Raw genomic sequence first — 18,064 nt, forward strand, 5'->3', positions numbered from 1 at the left:
CACACACACACAGACCTATCATGATGCAAGACTGGCAGTCCTTAACATGGATAAAGTCGATGTCAGTGGCTTAAGAACGCCTAATTGCAACATTAACATTAAAGCTAATCCTTTCATAGTCACCTAGGTTTTACTTAGCATTTTACTTATAATATCATTTCCTGACTCTTAAATCAATAGCCTGTAGTGTTATGGGACACTGTCTCGGAGATTGGATTATGCCAAATCCTATGTTCTCTAGGGTTTCCGGGCCTTCTGAAGCCATCTACTGATCAACATCAAATTTCAGACTCTATGCTGCTTACTTCTAGAGTTTTAGGCTCATTCAACCCAGTCTTGAGGCATTTGGAGAAATTCTCTCAAAGAGATTGCCTTTGTTGATATCTATAAGAGAATTATCACTTCATCAATGCCTATAAGTAAATTACCAAGAGCCACTATTAATTTGAAGAATGTCTTTGTGTCTTCAACAAAACTGTTGAAAAATATCATCTAAAAACAAGCCCAAGATTCTCTTTATGGGACCTACTTGACAAATTTCAATTTTCCGGGGTGGGGGTGGAAAATATTACCTTACAATTTCTGCTCTAAAACAACCAAAGCCCCAAACATTTCAACACGAGCTACCACTTACTGCTCCATTTATCACAAGCACATGACCTAAACTGACCTTCCTTCTATGCTGGGGTCATAGCGTAATTACAGAAATTGCTTTTTTGAAAAAAGTAGAATGTGAATTATGCAGAGATATGCAAACTATAATCTTACTATTTCATGAATTATGAAAATATATCCCCCAGCAATTCTTTTCCAGATATCAGAAAGCAGACTCTCAGATACAGGGAGTAAGTAATAGAATATATAATTTTTCAGAGTATTTGTATTCTAGACCAAGTTTGGCCACCCACCACTCACGAGAACTTGGGAAAGTCGTTTAAATTTCTTGGAGTCATAGACTCTTGGTTTCCAGGATTAAGGGCACATATCAGGACTGGAAGTGTCTCTCAGCAGGTCGAGTGCCTACTCAGCATGCATAGAGCCCTGGTTAGATTCCTAACACTGCATAAACAGGCTCTGGTGGCACAAATCAAAGTTCCGAGTCATCCTTGGCTACACAGGGATTTTGAGGATAGCCTGGGTTACATGAGACCCTGTCTCAAAACAAAACAAAACAAAACAACAACAAAAAACAAAAATGAACAGCCAACACACATTGGCTTGTTATGAATGAATCAGTCGAAAATTCACTCTTGTTCCCCCTGCCTGCTGATACAATGAGGGAAAGCCACTGTTGAAGTTTAACAGGTATTTTTAGGGAACACACAGCAGCTAACACTATTAAGACTCACCCCTACCAACCTCACAAGCATGACCTCCAACAAGACACTCAGACGGTGCCTCCAAGGAACAACCTCAAGCACTAAGGTCAGAGGTTGCAGAAAGGAAAAACGCGGTGAGGGGAAGAGAAGGCCCCTGGCCTGCACTAGCTGCTTTTAATCTTCTATGCTAAAAAAAAAAAAAAAAAAAAAAAAGTATTTTCCTTTAACACGTTCAGCTGTGATTGTGTGAGCCTCAGGAATCAGTACATCACTCCATTGCCTTGGCTGCCCCGCCCTGTCCATACTCCACAGTCAAGTTTGTAAGAGTAGTAAGTATTACCTGTAGACCAGAGAGGAGTTGGGAAATTTTAAGAACTAAAAAAAAAAAAAAAAAAAAAAATCAGTATAAAGACACACTCAGAGTTAGCACAACAGAGAATACCTGACCTTAAGTTGGAAAAGCACTTGGGCTCCACTCTGAAGAAAGTGACTCTTCTCCCAGCATGCTAGCTAGATCTGTGGCCTTGGGAGCCAGGCAGCTGTGAGCTGCCCAACGTGGGTGCTAGAAACGGAACTCCTGTCCTCTGCAGGCACAGTAGATGCTCTTCACTCCCGAGCCTTCTCTCCAGCCCCTTTGTGCCAACGAAATGAGAGAAAGCATGCATGCATGGAATACAGCGTGGGGCCGGACAGAGAGCCAGTGCTCAGCATGTGCTGTTTATAATACCTACTTTTTCCTTCTTCTTTTATAACTTGGATTCTGTTCATTAACCTGTTAACGCCTTAGAAAGAATGGCTACACTTCCATGATACCTGAGACTGCAATAAGTGATATCTTACCCGTTCAGCTTATCAGAATAATAACACTAAGGAATTATCAGGTGCCACACAACTGTGATGTCCTCTATTGGATCTGGCTAGAGTGTGTCTTTGCTTTGCGTGCTCAGGTAGACTACTTAGGGCAGGTAGAAGCCAGCTCTGAGTTCTACATATCGGCTCGCATTGTTAGAAGTGAACTGAAATGCCACATGGATGCGAAAAGTCCAATGAAGAGTAAGAAGTACAAGTTGATCGTGTACCATCAGGATGAGATGCTGTGCCATGGAAAGGAAGATCTGCCCATGCGCTGGAAGATTCCAAGGGCAAAGGTTCCCTTGTCTTTCCTGTTGCAGGCAAATGGATGGACCAGCTCCCACCACTTCCTGCAGTGTGGCATGAGTAGCGACAGAAAGCAGCCGTTCAGCTATTTCTGGTTGACTGTTTTTATTCTTTTTGTTGTCAGGGAGACTACTTTAAAATTTTGTACGTAACATAAAATTTTCCTTACCATAAACTGTATGACTATGTACCATGTCCCCACTTTTTCAAAGCATCTCTAAGACCTTCCTTGAGGATGAGCCACTCAAGAACATCTGTCTGAGGTAAGTCATACCCAGACCTTACTTTTCTCCAATTTCCGGTTTTCATTTTCTAAGCGGATCAAGAATATTAAAACATAGGCAATGCTTGTAAGGCAAGCACAGGATATTAGCTCTCAAGGTTTTTGTTTGTTTATTGTTTTTCAGTTTTCTTTTCTCCTGACCACTTTTTTAGTGGCTCACTTTTGTGAGGAATTTTCCAAGGAATTGAGTTTGCTGTTCACAGACATAATAATCCTCTTTCCCGCTGAACTTAGACTTCATCAGTTCACACACTTACTTACAATCTATTGCAACCACAGGTGTAACTGGAATAAAAGGGTTTACAATAAATATAGACTCCTGTTGAGCAAACAACCTAGCAGCTGGATGGGAACATGTTACTGGAAGCCAGTGTTCATCCTTAGGCACAGCTCAGTCTGTGTATAGGCCTATAGTCCTATCAGGTCAACATGTTAGGTTCTCAATAGAACTGTATTTGGGGGTGTGGGGGGAAGACCACATGCAAATTGCCAACATCCAACCATTTTTTACCTATAGGAATTGCAATTGTACATGAGCAACCTAACATTAAACACACACACACACACACACACACACACACACACACACACACTATATTTAATGTTAACTGGTTTACCCATCACTCATATTTTTTTCTTCCTTTGAAAACAAACATTGGCTTTTGCACCTTCATTTAAAACACTTTACACATACACAGGAACCCACCCTGAGCTCCTGAATACTCAGCACTTGGACTCCAGATTCCTAAGAACATCAGCCACTCCTGCCTTCTTTCCTTACATTAGAGTCACACCTGCTAGTGTTGCAGGTAAGAGAAAGAAGGATGACGCCATCCTCATGTGCTAACTGGATGATAAGCAGCAGGATTTTGAATACATACTGTCGACAGACATAAATCTTTTGGGGCCACAGGATCCTGCCCTCCATTGTCTACTTAAAAAGGCACAAGAACACACGAAAGAGGAGCGGCAGGGAAGCCTGCAGACAGGCCTACGGGAAGGCATCCTAAAGTAATAAGTATTTCTGGTCTGTGCTTGTTACATCATTGAATTCTAAAAACACCCGGCAAATTACAATAATACCCGGCATCTGACATAAGAAGAAGGGGGACTGAAGAATGTCCTGAGCTACTGGAGCTGCTCTGTTGCTAGATCATACATTCCTGCTCTTGAGCTGTAAGTCTACACTGGGTTTCTTTTTAGGGTTGTCCAAAAAACGATAGTATCACCCTCCCACATCACTTCCTAGATCAACCCAGCAGAGTCGCTGTGCAGCGTGGGAGAAGCTGGAATGTGTAGACAGACTCAGGTTTGAATCCTTGCTTCTCCCGGTATCACTGAAGTACCCTTCCTGCTCGCTTCCTTGCTGTGCCCTCCTTGTGTACAAGACAAGGACCCTGTGGAGACATTGCAGACTTAAGAGGACTTGTGAGCTAATGCTGATGCCCGAAGAACAGCCAAAATTTACACCGCATGACAGTCTACAGAGAGTTCTAATCTAAACGTGTTTCTAACCTAAATTTAAAGGTGAGCGTCCTGTAAGCACCGAGGTACAGAGGATGCTCATACCTTCCATCTTCTATGCCGAAATTTATATGCAAGGTGAATATTAGCCAGGCAGAGAATGTGAACAATGAAGACAGTTGCCCTTTCCAAATCAGATAGAGAAATGAGACAGAACCTGTATAGGAGTGGTTCACAATGCCAAAGTGTCAAACATCAGACAGTTGAGTTACAAACACAATCTTCATAGGACCCTCTCCTTCCCTGCTTCCAGCTCCCCATCCCCCTATCCCTGACTATAGGACAAAATAAAACAATCTTCAGTAGGTCAAAACAAGGCACTCGGCACACCTCACCACCCCTGCTTTCCTGGGCAACCCCATTTCATGCCCTCTTTTGTAGCTATGCAAAAGTATTTCCAGTGGATGACACTGAGAAAGACAACCCATACCAACCTCTGGCCACATGCACACCACACACACACACACACACACACACACACACACACACACACACACTGTTGGTTGGTCTTTGGTCTTTTGTGGGGTCCGCCACCCAGCTCCCAAATAAATCACACACGGAGGCTTATTCTTAATTATGTATGCCCGGCCATAGCTTGACTTAGTTTCTTGCCAGCTTTCCCTAACTTCTCCCATCTACCTTTTGCCTCTGGGCTTTTCCTTTTCTCTTACTTCTGTGACTCTTACTCTTTCTCCATGGCTTGCTGTGTAGGTGGGTGGCTGGCCCCTGGAGTCCTCCTCCTTCTCTGGCTGCTAGATCTTAGATCTCTCCACCCAGTTTTTCCTTCTATATATTCTCTCTGCCTGCCAGCCCCACCTATCCTTTCTCCTCCCTCGCTATTGGCCAGTTCTTTATTAGACCATCAAGTGTTTTACACAGGCACAGTAACACAGCTTCACAGAGTTCAACAAATGCAACATAAACAAAAGTAACACACCTTAAAATATTCTACTAACACACACACACACACACACACACACACACACACACACACACACACACAATTTCCAATTCTTAGAACTGCATTTTCTTTCCCTGGATTTCATGTCCCATACATCACCCATTTCTCAGTTGCCCAACTCTGCTTCTCTGAGCTCCAGAGAGCTCTCAGGTCTGTCTCTGTTTTACCTGCCCTACCCCATCTGTGTATGATAGTAGTTTACTACATTGTCCCACCAACCTACACCACCCTGGACAGGCTCCATCATCCGGCCAGCCACTCTGCTGACATGAAGCCAAATGTTTTCTCAGAACGTAACTTGTGAAACACCACTATTTTGTCCAGGTTTGACCCTACGCCTTTCATGAAAAGGAAGGAGCCTGTGTTGTGTTATGTATGATCGTGTTATATATTGCTTTCCAGGTGGGTTTGCTGTTAACCTGGGAAACTTGGGAGTTACGTGGAAATCTGTTTCGTTTTTACTAACCTTTTAAGTTAATGTGCAAGTACAGCAGATAAAGAAAACACTTGCTCTGCAGGTGTGAGGACCTCAGTTTGAATCCCCAGACCCATGGAAAAGCCATATGCACCCTTCTTCACTCTAACTTCTTCTCTTCCTCCCCGACTCTCCCCTTCTGCTCCCTTGTCACATGTATGTCATCACCCTCTCTTCCTGCCCCCTCTCCTCCCTGAGCCCTTCCCCTCCCCTCCTCATGGTCCACATTGATGATGATAAACATGTCAATATGAAAGCATCTCTATGGAAACTGACTTGGAATCTTTCACTTACATGCCCGGGGATAGTACAGCTGGATCATATGGTAGTTTTTTGTTCTTTTAGATTTTTAAGGGCCCCTTCACTGACTTCCAAAGTAGGTATACCAGTTTTTACATTCCCTCAAAGCAGTGTACACAAGTTTCCCTTTCCTAATCCCCACGGGCATTTATTGTTCTTAGTGGAAATGTTTCATCCGCATAATACTGAAGAACAGTGTGTGATGGTATGTCTGCTTCCATCACTTATAAAAGACTACTTCCAGGGCTGGAGAGATGGCTCAGAGGTTCAGAGCACTGGCTGCTCTTCCAGAGGTCCTGAGTTCAGTTCTCAGCAACCACATGGTGGCTCACAACCATCCCTAATGAGATCTGGTGCCCTCTTCTGTCACATAAGCAGAACACTCTATGTGTACATAATAAATAAATAAATCTCTTTTTTTTAAAGGTGATTTGATTTGTATTTAGAAAAAAAAGGCTACTTCCCTTAATCCAGTGTGTTAATATGTGCTTTTAATCAACCTATACCAGTTATGAAGAATAGTTGGAAATTTCACTTTTTTAGAAGATCAAAAAAAAAAAAAGTTTTCTTGAACAGGATCCCATCTAGCCCAAGCTAGCCCAAACTTACTATGTAGCTAAAGATGATCTTGAACTTCTGATCCAGCTGCCTCCACCTCCCAAAAGTTGGGCATGCAGGTATGTGTCACCATAGCTGTCTTTAGAAGATCTATCTTTTATCCGCCAAATTTGTAGACATTTTCAACTTTCCAGTAAGTTCTAAGTGTTCAAACTGAATGAGTCACATAAACACACGTGAGAACCATTCCCCTCTGAAGATCTGCTGATGGCACATTCCATAGCACAGGACAGGAATCCTTAAGTTCCAGATTGCTTCTCCATTTGCTATGCTACCGTGTTCGCAGTGGCTCTAAATAGAATCCTTCTCTGTCTTAAAATTGATGCTGGCACAAGAGGTACGTCATAGAAAACCAGCAATGACATGAGGAAAACTCCTGCTTCTTGGGCTCTCTCCTTTCTCCCAGGGTCACCGTTCACGTCTGATGGTGCTGTGGCTTTAGGAGCACCTTCAGTTTTTTCTCCTCACCTCAAACCTTACCACTTACCACGCACACAGCCCATTCTTTGTTGGCCTGGCCTCTCCAGCTTAGATCAGACCCACATGTTTTGGGAAAAGATTCCTGTTTGTCCCGACTGCAGTCTCCTCCAATATCATACGTTCTAACAGAATAAGATACTACTACTAAATATAGCCACCGCTTCATCTGTTCACTGATGTTTTGTGTACTTTTATGTATGCGCTATGTATTTCCAATTTAAAAAAAAATTATTTTAGGAAAACTCACTGTTGTTTCCAATTTTGTTTTGGTTCCCATACGGTTGGCTCCTACATCACATCAGGAGATGTAATGATTAATCAGGACGACTAGAACCTTAGTGTGGCAATACACACCTACCAATGCACACTGATGAGTATCCTGTAAGACTGGCTTGATTTCTACTATCATCAAGGCTGCTGCTTCCATGCTACCTTAGTTCATGTTGCATTGTATTCTATAAACATCTATTAAGCAACTACTAGACATAAGGTCTGACAGTGTAATGTCCTAAGTTGTTACAGATCTCCTCACAGAAAGCAAACACACTTACAAAAGAAGATAAACAGTAGTTGAAATGTGTACTGGCTGGGGACTGTGGCCCAGTTGGTAGAACGCTTATCCAGCTTGCATAAAGCCCTGGGTTCCCTCTCTAGCACCGAATAATACCGGAAGTGGTGACACATTCCTATAATCACAGCAATCCAGAGGTAGAGGCCGGAGGATCCGAAGTTCAAGGTCATCCTATGCTTCCTAATGAGTTTGAGGCCACCCTGGGATACATGAGACCTTCCTTCAAAACAAATACAAGAAAAGAAATGTGTCAATGATAAGTGATAAATGTGTGCTCAGAGTGTGAAGGAGGGGATCTAGTGAAGATCAGATGGGGTAGGGGGCAGGCTGAGACTGATGTAGGCAAGCAGAGATCACAGGAAAACTGGATAAAAGATTTCATGTTTGGGATTGGGGTAATACTAGGAGACAGGATGGCTGAGTGTTTCACCTTGGTGACTAGGTTAATTACGACAGAAATCATCTTCTGCGGGAGCTTTGGGAAGACACAGAGCACCTAAACGGAGTATTATAATGTGTCCTCAGAGATAAAAATGAAGACACCAAGCAACAAATTTTAATCGAAGCTAAATAGACTTAAAAAATGAAGTTGCATGAAATCAAGCTGTCAATCAATCTATTTATCTATCTTTTAAGGGCGAGAGGGCTGAGTGCGGCTCAGCCTAAAGTAAAAACTTGACGTGTGCAAGGCCCGCTGCGGTCCACACCGAGTAGCAGAGAGACAAGAAGAGAGATCAAGAGCCTGTAGCACCTGCTTTAATTATTACAGCAAGACAAACAAGGAAAAGGAACCAAAGATTGAGAGTCCGGACCCTGATGCTTGAATCTGCACAACACTTCGTGAAAGGAAGAACGAAAAGAAGAACTCCGGGCTCATCCGACTAGCTCCTGGCTGGCTGGAGGCCAAACCCTAAACTGGAAACAGTATCTATCTACTTAACAGGTTTGTGGAAGACTGACAGCGTGAAGTACTTGGAGCCAGGTACATAAAAGCACTGGATACTCATCTGCTATGGGGCAGGGGGACGGACGGGGGACGGGGGGGGGGGCGGGGGGCCGCAGGGATTTTTGTTTTAACATAGTGCTTGATGACCTTGGGGAGAACAATTTCTGCCTGAGGGTAAACTACAAATGAGGAGACTAAGAAAGCGTGGGTACGACAGTGGCCGCACTCACTAAAGAGGATGACTTTTGTGCAAGAAACGCAGAACAAGAGAGACGTGAAATAAAGGATGACCTGGGAGCTCAGGGTTGAATGAAAACGCTTTCCAAGGGGGGCTGTTTTAGGGACAGGAAGGGGCTCAGAAGACATTGGCCAGTCGCTGAAAGCCTTCCCTGGTGGAAGTGGGGATGCCCTACCGCATCCGGAGCTGGGGTGCCCAGCGAACCCTACCGCTCCCTCCCCAGGTTGTTCCAAAAGGAGGTCCTCCGCGCATCCGGTAAGTTTGAATCAGGGAGGGATAAGAGGGAAAGGCCCGCTTCCCACGCACGACACCGAGGGAATAAACGGCAGACTTTGGCATTCCGTCTCCGGAGCGACCTGTTCCACAGCTGTGGACTCATCCTCCCTCCCTGGCCCGCAGCAGCCACCAGGACGGGATGCTGCTCCCGGAGCCAAAGAGACAGCGCCCCGAGCTCCCGCGGGCGGGACGCTCGCACACCGAAGCAGGAAGAAGGGATCGCTGGTTTGGGAAGAGGCGGCTGGGAAGCGAGGTCCGGGAGCCCGGAAAGTGACCTACCTCCCCGGTCCAAGGTCGAGCAGCACCTTCCCTCCCTGAGTCCCACTCACAGCACCTCTGCGCCCCCCGGGGTCCCTGAGACCACCACCTTCCCTGGGGGTGCGGAGCGGCAGGACTCCGGGCGGCGCAGGTGAGCGCGGGCGCACAGGACTGGCGGGCAAGCCTCGGCGGGAGGGAGGCCCTGCCCGGCCCCGCACCGCCCCCGGCTCCCCGCCGCTCCCCACCCGCACGGCCCCCCGGTCCGGCCCCTCGGCTCGCACACCCTTACCCCCGGTCGCCCTCCTCGCCACCCCCGAAAGCTTCGGCCCAGCCCCAAGAGCCCGCAGCCCCGCAGCCCCCTCACTCACCGCGCGGGGAGCCGAGCAGCGCGCGCAGGGCGGCGGCGGTCGGTCGGTCGGTGCGAGCGCGGCTCACACAGCGGCCCCTGCTGCCCGAGCCGCCGACCAAGTGGCGAGAGGCGGAGGCCGCGGGGTGGCACCTGCCGGCTCTCCCAACCTCGCGCGTCACCCGGGACCGCCCTCCGCCCGCCTGCCCGCCCGCCGCCGCCGCCAGGTGCCGCCGAGGGGCGTGGGGTGCCTTGTCAGCCGCTCCCGCTGCCACCCTCGCCGCGGGCAGAGCCTAGCCCCGGCCGGCCGACCCTGACCACTGGGGGGTGTCAGTTCTCGTCGCTGTCCTGGGGCCCTTTTCTTTCTGAGAATGTATGCCAATCAGCTGGGGATCATCCCCGCGCTAAACCAAAATACTGCGGAAATTGTCATCATAAGGGACTCTGATGAATGCCAGGACAATCTGTAATGAGGAATACTTGCCGGCCCCGAGGGAGGTTGGGGCGGGGGGCGCGGCTGGAGGGTGAGAGGAAGGAGAAATGGGAAGCCCCCTCCAAAGGGGAGACCAGACCAACAAGATGCCCACCTCCACCCCACCCCATCCCCGGGAAGACAAGCCAGATTTGGGCCAGCCCAATCCCTCTTATAATTAAGAGATGAATTGTTGAAATTGAATTGGGGACGCAGGGGGCTTTTAGGGCAATGTATGCAACTTTTTCCCCCATGGTTAGTAACCCAACTGATGCAAGGAACAAAGTCTGACGAGCTCCTATCTGAAGGAGTCCTTCAATGATGGTTGGATCGGAAGTGCTGAGCTGGATGCATGCAGGCCTGTGTGTGTGTGTACACCAGACATTTTTCTGTTTCTTTTTTAAAATGTATCTAGTCCTGTGTCTGGTTATAATCATAGTAAACACTGTAACGATTTCTAATCAAGCATAATAGCAGGAAGGCAAAATGTAAGTCTGGAGGTTCCTGCTTCTACAGCAAAACCAAAATTTAGTATTGATCTTTCTACCAGACCACTCCCCCCACCCCATCCCTACCCAGTCCATCCCTGAGAGCTTGCCTTCCAGGCCCTACTGTCTCACTGGTGTGAGTGATGCTTGCACTGAGTTCCCAGCATGGAATCAGAATATGAAGGGGCTCTCAGCAAGTAGGGACAGTGGGGGTAGAGAAAGCAAGACCAGTCAAGTCAGCCAGACTTCCACCGCCTAACCCTAGTGCATCAAAAATGAGCTTTCATTGAAAATCTAGTGGAATTCTGCACTAAAACTGTCTGGCCTTGCCTGAGCTGTTTGGGTTGGGAGATTTTTTATTGACTTCTTCTATTTCCTTGAAGTTTATAAGTTTATTTACATTGTTTATCTGATCTTGATTTGACTTTGGTAAGTAGTATCTATCAACAAAGTTAATCATTTCTTTTAGATTTTCCCACGTTTGTGGAGTACAGGTTTTTTATTTTTTGTTTGTTTGTTTGTTTGTTTTAAAGTATGACCTAATGATGCTTGGGATTTTCCTAGTTGCCTGTTAGGTCCCCTTTTGTTTCTGATTTTGGATATTAATTTGATTTTTTTTTTCAAAGAACCAACTCTTTGTGTCATTGATTCTTTGTATTGATCTCTTTGTTGCTATTTTATTGATTTCAGTGCTCAGTTTGATTATTTCCTGCCATCTACTCCTCTTAGGTATGCTTATTTCTTTTGGTTCTAGAGCTGTGGTTCTCAACATTCCTAATGCTGTGATCCTTTAATACAGTTCCTCATGTTGTGGTGAACCCCAACCATAAAATTACATTATTGCTACTTCGTAACTGTCATTTTGCCACTGTTATGAACCATAATCTCAATATCTGATATGTAGGATATCTACTATATGAGCCCTGTGAAAGTGGTCCTTTGACCCCCTCCCCCCCTCCGTAAGGGGTTGTGAGAGAGTTGTTCAGTTTCCATGAGTTTGCAGGCTTTCTGTTGTTCTGTTGTTGTTAATACCCAGCTTTAATCCATGGTGGTCTGATAGGATGTAAGGGGGTATTTTAATTTTCTTGTATCTGTTGAGACTTGCTTTGTGACTGAGTATGTGGTCAGTTTTGGAGAATGTTCCATGAGGTACTGAGAAAAAGGTATATTCTTTTTGCATTTAGGTGACATGTTCTATAGATATCTGTTAGGTCCATTTGGTTTATAAGGTCTGTTAGCGCCAGTATGCCTCTGTTTAGTTTTTGGCTGGATGACCTATCTGTCGGTGAGAGTGGAGTATTGTAGTCTCCCACTATCAGTGTGTGAGAGTTAATCCTCAACCAAAGAACAGATAAAGAAGGACAAAGATAAAGAAAATGTGGTACATTTACACAATAAAGTATTACTCAGCAGTTAAAAATGACATCATGAAATCTGCAGACAAATGGATAGAACTAGAAAAAAAAAATCATCCTGAGTGAGGTTACCCAGAGCCAGGAAGACAAACATGGTCTGTACTCACTCATAAGTAGACATTAGCTGTTAAGTAAATGATAATCATGCTACACTCACAGGCCTATAGAGGCTAAGTAACAAGTGGGGGGGGGCTCAAAAAAGAAAAGAAGAAAACCAAGAGGGCTCTATGGAGGATCCATGGCTCTTCCTCTGAAGGGGAAATAGAATAGATTTTGTGGGTGGACTGTGGGCAGGTGGGAATGGGAATAGAAGGGACCCGGTGGGAAGGGAGGGATGGAGGGAGAGACGACTAGAATTGAGGGGCATTTGCAGGGGGACGGTATGGAAACCTAGTGCAGTGGAACCCCTCTGGAATCTACAAGGGTGACCCTAGAGAAGACTCCTAGTAATAGAGGACATGGAGCCTGAACCAGCCATCTCTTGTTACCAGTCAGGCTTCCAGTGTGGGGCTGGGACATCAACACAGGCCACCAAACCTTCAACCTATGATCTGTCCTGCCTGAAAGATGTGCTGGGACAAAGATTATTTTAAGATCTCTCTGAATCGGCCCTGGAGAGATGGCTCAGAGGTTGAGAGCACTGACTGCTCTTCCAGAGGTCCTGAGTTCAACTCCCAGCAACCACATGGTGACTCACAACCATCTGTAATGAGATCAGGTGCCCACTTCTGGCGTGCAGACATACATGCAAGCAGAACGGTGTATACATAATAAATAAATAAATCTTTAAAAAAGAACTCTCTGAATCTTCTAGAAAAAAGCAAAAAAAAAAAAAAAAAAAAAAGGTGGGGGGGTGGGGGTGCTAAGGCAAGGCATACCTAGGAATATAATTAGAACCTGTAGGAGTGACCAACCAATGACTGCTTTAATTTGAGACCCACTCCAGGAGAGAGAGCCCATGCCTGACACTGCCTGGATGACCGGGAACCAGAGGCTGGAGAGACTTAGGGTAGAACCAAACACAACTGGCAAAACAAATAAATAAATGAAATCAATGAAATGGTTCCTAGTGATGTTCTGCTATACTCATAGATTGGTGCCTAGTCCAGTCGTTAAAAGAGGTTGCCTGCAGCAGCTCAAAGAAGCAGGCGCACGGACTCACAACCAACCACTAGGCAGAGAGAGAAAGCCCAAGTTGGAGGTCTCCATCAGGCCCCTCTACTGGGAACTTGGGGAACCCAACAGAAGAGGGGGAGGAGGAATTGTGGGACCCAGGTGGGTCAAGGACACTGGGAGAACACAGCGCTCAGAATCTACTAAGCAGGGCTTCCAGAGACTGAAGCAGCCATTAGAGAGCCTTCTTGAGTCTACACTAGGTCCTCTGCATACATGTTATGATTGTCAGCTTGGTATTTCGGGAGCGGGAGTTAGGGGTGCCTCTGGCTCTTTTGCCTTCTTTTGGGACCCCTTTCCTCCTGCTGGGTTGCCTCAGCCAGCCTTGATGTAAGGGTTTGGGCCTGGTCTTATTGTATCTTGTGCCAAGGTTGATTGATATCCCTGGGAAGCCTGCTCTTTTCCCGGGAGGGGGGGGATGGGAGTGTGATCTGGGGGTTGTGTGTGGGGGGGAACAGGGAGGAGTAGAGGGAGGGGGAAGCTCTGGTCAATATATAATATGAGAAAATAAGCAAATTTTTTCAAAATGGGGTTTCAGTGTTTGACATAAAGCTTTGGGGACTCCCACTAAGTAGTCAATGGGAGGACAACTCCCAACCCCTGAAAGTTCAAAGGAAGCTGAAGATTTCCCGTGGTAGAGATGTCACTCAGTGGTAGGGGACTTGCCTAGCAGGCACAAGGACCTGAGTTCAGTGCTGGACATTAGTCAATAAACAAAGAAAACCTTGTTTGAGCTTTTCTTTCACGTTACAAATAAGTTGGTTGGCAGATTTGAAAAATCCTTTGGAAATTGGAGACAATTGTTACGTGTTGGTCACCATTTCTATCCGAATGAAATTTCAAACATGGAAGAGCTTAATTAGGTTCATTGATTTTTTTTTAGACAAATCCGATTGCTGTTACTCCACCCCCTCCTCCCCCAGGATCTGAAGATTCCCCAGACAACAAAACAAACGAAAAATGCCCTCTGTTCTCAGGGACAGAACATTCATTCGAGCTGAAACTTACAATAAAGTGAATGCATAACCAGCGCCCCCCCCCCAAAAAAAAATACGTTGTGTTCAGGTACCATAAAGACGGGAAGAGCATGGGGACATGGGGTGGGGAGCTGCAACGTTGAAGTGTTTCGGGAAGGCCTCCTCTGTGCTGTGCTGTTTTTGAGACTCGCTATGAAGCAGGGGCTGGGAATGGAACTTCTGATACAGCCCAGGCTGTCCTCAAACTTACATTCCTCCTGCCTCCTGCTCCCCAGGGCTGAAATAACAGGCGGAAAGGAAGTAGTGGGGTCAGGGTTTTTGAAGTGGCAAAGCTGTACATCTTTCCAGGTAATGGCATTCCAGCCAATGGGAACAGCCGGGATGAGGGCATGAGCACATCTGGGAGTCCACAGTCCCCAGAAGACCAAGGTTGGAGGAGCTGAACCAGGCTGGGGACAGTGACAACAGATACAACCGCAGCCTCAAGGAAGCAGTTTCTGGAAAGCGGCACCATCTGGCTGGCTTAGTTTTAAAATGTTTATCTTTTTCTTCCCCTTTTTTGAGGCAAGGTATGGTGGTATTTTATTTGTACTGCAATGTGATTTTAACTGTATGTTAATAAATAAAGTTGCCCCCCGGGGTCAGAGCTATTAGAGCCATAGCAAAAGCTGGGAGTTGGTGGTGCACGCCTTTAATCCCAGCACTTGGTAGGCAGAGCCAGGCGGATCTCTGTGTGTTCAGGGATACAGCCAGCATTGGAGACACACACCTTTAATCTCAATACCATAGAAGACCTGGAAGGCTGTACAACAGACAGTGACAAGGCAGTCATGTGGTTGGTTTTACAATCAATGAGAAGGCAGAACAGACCCTTCAGAGATCTACAGAATATGGCATTTAAAATGTTTTAATAACTTAGAAAATTTTTCTTTTTTGTTATGACTATGAGACATGTCTGCTCCTGGCAGTACCAATCTACTTCAGAGAAAATATGGGCATTGAAGAAACTGCATATGGAGTCAACTTTCATTGTGGCAAAAGTTAGCCACTGGACAACAATGTATCCTCAAATCAACTATTGACAAACAGGACAGACAGGACACAAAACAAAGGACTACTGATTCTTGCCAAAACAAGTGTGGTTATGGCTTTATCAAGAGGCATCTTCTGAGGCCAGGACGATATGGCACCATCCCTGAAGTGGCCTTCGCAATCCGGAAAAGGTACAGTGCCCTTTTCTTTGAAGGCAGCTGAACAGGAAGTGGGCTGATGGCTTCTGATGTGCAATGGAACAGCAGCTGAAACAGTTATTCTTGAAGAGTAACTAAGCTCACGCCTCTCAATAGTAGACTGGCATTTAATAGAGGGATGTGGAGAAGAACGGGATGCTGAGATGAAGCCATATATACACAGCCAAGAAGAATGGACAGCCAAATTCAAAAACCATCAATTTCTAGAATTTAAAAGTCTGGATCATGACATGACACTAGTGGAATTCAGGTGTTTCTGGTACATGGACTGCTCTCACCCAATGTGAGGTTGAACTGTTGACCTTGTGTACATCCTACTTCACAAATGAGTCTGTCAGATACGCTAAGCCTATAGGCTGAAGATGATGCCCCAACACTGCGGAGAAACCTCAGGTGACTGTCCAGGCAGCTGGCTGTTTCTGTCAACTCACAAATTTTTTGGAAGTTGCTTGCATGCACTTCCTGTTTTTATTTTTGTTAGGTAATATTATTTCCTTCTTGGGTCTCTGAGGGAGTTGAAGACAAGTTAGTTATAGTTGAAGACTAGTTAGGATAGAAAGTGAACTAGGTACATTTTGGACTTACCAAAATAGGATAGATAATGGAATTATTTTCTCTGAATTTGTCAAATACAAACGGACTAGGCATTGTTTAGGTATTTATTACTTGTATATATTGTATATAGTTATTGTACTTTTGTGTATAGTTTTTCTTATGTTAGTTATAACCTTTTTCCTTTTTTCTTTTTATTAAAATAGAAAAGGGGAAATATGGTGGTTTTTTTATTTGTACTGAAATGTGATTTTAATTGTATGTTAATAAATAAGGTTGCCCCGAGGGTCAGAGCTATTAGAGCCATAGCAAAAGCTGGGAGTTGGTGGTGCATGCCTTTAATCCCAGCACTTGGTAGGCAGAGCTAGGTAGATCTCTGTGTGTTCAGGGATACAGCCAACATTGGAGACACACGCCTTTAATCTCAATACCATAGAAAACCTGGAGGGCTGTACAACAGACAGTGACGAGGCAGTCATGTGGTTGGTTTTACAATCAATGCGAAGGCAGAACAGAAAGTCTATATAAAGACAAACAGACAGGAAGTAGCTCTCTTTTGGAGAGGTCTCTTGGCTTAAGAGGCTAGCTACAGCAGGCGGTAAGGCTCTTAGCTCTGATCTCTTGGCTTTCGTCTTTGCATTGGCTCTGTGTCTCTTATTTAATAAGATGGTTGGTTACATCTACAGCAAGGTCTAGCTATAAAGCCCAGGCTGCCCTCAAACTTTCAATCCTGCCTCAGCCTCCTAAGAACTGGGGTTATAGGCCTTTGCTTCTGCTTGGCATTTAAAACTGAGCATTCTAACATTTTTGAGAACAGAATATGGGATGGGGAGGAAAAAAGAAGGGCAGGGCCAGGAAATAGTTAAGAGACTCTTGTGCTAGCCAAATAAGAGAAAGAGGAGGAAAGAGGAGTGGGCAGGAGTGAAAGAGTCAGACCTTCGAATATATTTTGGCACACAGAGGCAGAGGCAGGTAGCTCTCTATGAATTCAAAGTCACCTGGTCTACAAAGGGAGCTCCAGGCTAATCAAGACTACATGGTGAGACCCTGTCTCACCTCCACACTTCCCAATTCATTGTGAAGATAGTGTCAACTACACTTCCCAGTTCATTGTGAAGATAGTGTCAACCACATTTCCCAGTTCATTGTGAAGATAGTGTCAACCACATTTCCCAAAGATCTGATGTGAGAGATTGTGGGGCGTTTACCCACCAACCCCACAGCTCCCCAGAGTTTTAAGTGTGAGCAGCAGGAAATATTAGATAGAAAGGTTTATATTGTGGAGAATATTGTGGCGATAAAGATAGAAAATAAAGGATAGCCTCGAGAGGACCTGGAACCTTTTCCAATGGGCCCTGCTTCAGGGTATTTATAGAAATGCCAAGGGGTAGAGCAAAAGACTTCCTCCCCCAGCACAGCCAAGTGCAGACCATCTCAGACACCTGCACTCAAGCCCTTGGTCCTAATCATCCTCTATGTGGACCTGCTGGGTAAAGCCACGAGGAACCCGAAAATGGGCTCCCACAAGAGATAAGAGAGAGGGTATGTCAAAAATGACTCCAAAGCATTCTCCACGAGCAAATGCAAAGAGCATGTTGCCTTTGTAAAGAGAAAGAATGAGAGAAAAAAAGTAGGGCTAGGGGCAGAACTTATTCAAGAGCAGACTGAATTTGAGAATCCCATTAGATATCCACGTGGGTGCATCGGGCAGGCAATCGGTGATGCCAGTCTGCAGACTGAGCGAGAGGCTTGGCTGGAAATATAAACGTAGGACTCGCCAACCTCTCAATATTTTTTTTAAAGATGTAAGGATGGCTAAGAGCACGCCAAGCATGAGAAAAGAGAAGAGGTCTAAAGGCTCCTGAGGCACCCCAGTAGTAAGTGGTTAGGGAAATGAAGAATAAGAGTGAGTGTAGAGGGAAATCTGAGCACTGATGTGTCCCAGAAGGCAGATGTGTGAGGAATGCTATAATAACACAGTATA

General features: G+C 45.5%; 1 protein-coding gene across 4 annotated transcripts in view; it reads right to left on the minus strand.

The window, feature by feature from the left end:
• Elovl7 (ELOVL fatty acid elongase 7) overlaps window positions 1-9,937 on the minus strand; it is a 74,583-nt gene extending 64,646 nt beyond the window's left edge. Inside the window, exon 1 of one of the 4 annotated variants that reach the window (XM_076551923.1) lies at window positions 9,776-9,937. The gene's annotated coding sequence lies outside the window, so the exon portion shown is untranslated. Of the gene's footprint in view, window positions 1-4,923; window positions 5,015-9,428; window positions 9,627-9,775 lie in introns of those variants that run through there. The other 3 variants (XM_076551921.1, XM_006994965.4, XM_076551922.1) reach the window with 3 other exon arrangements.
• Between the last annotated feature and the right edge of the window lie 8,127 nt (window positions 9,938-18,064).

Source organism: Peromyscus maniculatus, chromosome 15 (assembly GCF_049852395.1).
Source record: "Peromyscus maniculatus bairdii isolate BWxNUB_F1_BW_parent chromosome 15, HU_Pman_BW_mat_3.1, whole genome shotgun sequence".
NCBI classification, from domain to species: domain Eukaryota; kingdom Metazoa; phylum Chordata; class Mammalia; order Rodentia; family Cricetidae; genus Peromyscus; species Peromyscus maniculatus.